At 44.2% G+C, this 2,378-nt stretch overlaps 1 protein-coding gene across 1 annotated transcript in view; it reads left to right on the plus strand.

The window, feature by feature from the left end:
• The window catches only part of PGBD5 (piggyBac transposable element derived 5), a 98,192-nt gene that overhangs the window by 88,154 nt on the left and 7,660 nt on the right, over nucleotides 1-2,378 (plus strand). The window lies entirely within an intron of this gene.

Raw genomic sequence — 2,378 nt, forward strand, 5'->3', positions numbered from 1 at the left:
CTTGCCTGGAGAATCCCATGGACAGAGGAGCCTGGTGGGCTACAGTCCATACAGATTCGGACACAACTGAAGCAACTTAGCATGGCAGTCTTTACTATTAAAGGAACACTGCCAAGGAACTCAGGGGTGTGTGTGTAGTGTGTGTATTGCTATGCGTGTATGCATGTGTGTGGTATGTGTGTATATATGTCATGTGTGTGGTATTTAGCATCTCTCGTTCACTTGTCCCCATCCCTCACCTCCACGCACACCTCGTGTAACATTTCAGTGCAGGTTACAATCAAGGCACATGGGTGTTGTTACCCCACTCAGGGGTGTGGGGGTGGGGGTGGCAAAAGCCGACCCATCAGGTTCTATATCAAGGGCACATAGAGGAGAGTTTTGGAATTGCCCTTGTCAGCTGAAGGCTGGATTGCCCTGGACTTCTGCTGTCTTTCGGCTTGGGCCTCGGGGCGGGACCAGAGGATCTCTTGGAAGGTATCTCCTGGAAGTAGCTTGGAAGGTGTGGGTCTAAGGTGTTGGAGTTGCTTCCCACCAAATTATTTTAAGTGATGGCCTCTGAAGCGATGTCCCAAAGCAGGAGATTGCCCATGTCTGAACTGGTGCAGTGAGGTGGCAGAGAAAAGATTGCATCTGGGAACGTTAGGGAAAAGCCCGCAATAGGGTCGAAAACCCTAAGTCTCAAAGACTAGAGCCCTTTAATTAGACCAAGGGAAGGAGCAGGAGGCTGTTAAGGGGCAAAGACAATAAAATTGGGAGGGTTGGTTTTTAAATAAGCTGAAACGAGTATTCGTGTTCAGTTCAGTGATTCTTTCCTTTTCTAAAGTGTGCTCTCTGTTATTAATCATGAAGTTCCAAATCCTAGACACCCTTAAAAATCTCGAGGTGTGTGTCCACAACCTGGCCGCAGACCGACCCCCACCTCCAAGCCCCTGAGCCCTCCCCGCCCCATTAGGGCCTGTGGACACTGTGAGCCCATCTGGGAGAGAGGAGACCCTGGGTATGGCCGAGGGGCTCACAGAGTAGAAGCTCTGATGTTGGCATGCTCCCCACTTGGAGTCCTTTTCCTGGTTCTGTCCAAGGGCCTTGCTGCTTAATGGAGATAGTTCTGGTGTGATTGTCCTTCTGCTGTGCTTCAAAAACATGATTTTTTAAAACTACCTAGTATTTCATCCTTAGATTGTGTCATAATTCTTTATCTTGCTCCCCATTAATGATCGTTTTTTTCACAATAGGAAGAGTGATATAGTGAAGATTTTTATAGATAAATCTTCAGGTACATCTTTGATCGCTTCCTCAGGATAAATCTAAAAGTTAAACGGTTGTGCGGAAGGGTCTGAATGGTTTTAAGACTCTGATGCTGTGCCAAAAGGCTGTACTTATTACCACTACAGTGGTTACAAGAGACTGAGATTTCTCCTGCTCTGCCAACACTGTATTTGTTTTCTTTTCTCAATTTGTCAATAAGATGGCTGAAAATGCTATAAAATTTTAACTATAAATTGCCATGACCGTTGGTGAGGTTGAACATCTCTTCATGTGTTTATTAGCTGATTTTCAATGATTTTGTCATGTTCTTTTAAATTTTTCATTAGAAGTACTTGTCCTAGGAACTTGACACTTTATGAAAGATTTTGTGCCCATAGCAGGTATTTTTATGCATTTGTTTTCCTTTTGCTTTTATTTATGGTCAGTATTTTTAACATTCAAAGGGTTTTCATTTCCACATCGGCACAGCTGTGGAGGGGCTTCCGAGGTGGCACTTGTCGTGAAGAACCTGCTTACCAATATGGGAGACCTAAGGGGCTGGGGTTCGGTCCCTGAGCTGGGAAGACCCATGGAGGAGGATATGGCAAGCCACTCCAGTTTTTGCCAGGAAAATCCCATGGACAGAGGAGCCCGGTGGGCTACAGTCCATAGGGTCGCACAGAATCAGACTTAGCAGGCATGCACTGCTGTTAATCATGTTATTTGTTCTCATGCTTAAAAAACCCCTGCTCTGGCCCAAGGCCAGGTAAGTAAATAGTTCACCTGGTTGTTTTATAATGTGATTTTGTGCTCTTTGCACTTGGCATTTATTTTGGTATGTGGCATCAGTCAAGGTGCTACTATTTTTTTTTGATAAGTGGCAAAGATTGGTTGACCAAGCAGCCCCACCTCTGTTCCCGAACCATTGATCAAATAATTATTTTTTCCCTACTTATTTTAAATATCACCCAGATGACAGAGTCTCCTATGTTCTAAAGATTGCTTGCCAGCTTTATACTGTCTTCTATTATGAACATATATGCTCTTCTAAAAGATGAGCAGAATTTCCCATTTCAGAAAACATGTAACTACTTATGAACAGTTTGTTGTTTAGTCACTCAGTCGAGTTA

The sequence above is a fragment of the Bison bison genome, unplaced genomic scaffold (genome assembly GCF_000754665.1).
Source record: "Bison bison bison isolate TAMUID 2011002044 unplaced genomic scaffold, Bison_UMD1.0 scf7180017864138, whole genome shotgun sequence".
Classification (NCBI taxonomy): domain Eukaryota; kingdom Metazoa; phylum Chordata; class Mammalia; order Artiodactyla; family Bovidae; genus Bison; species Bison bison.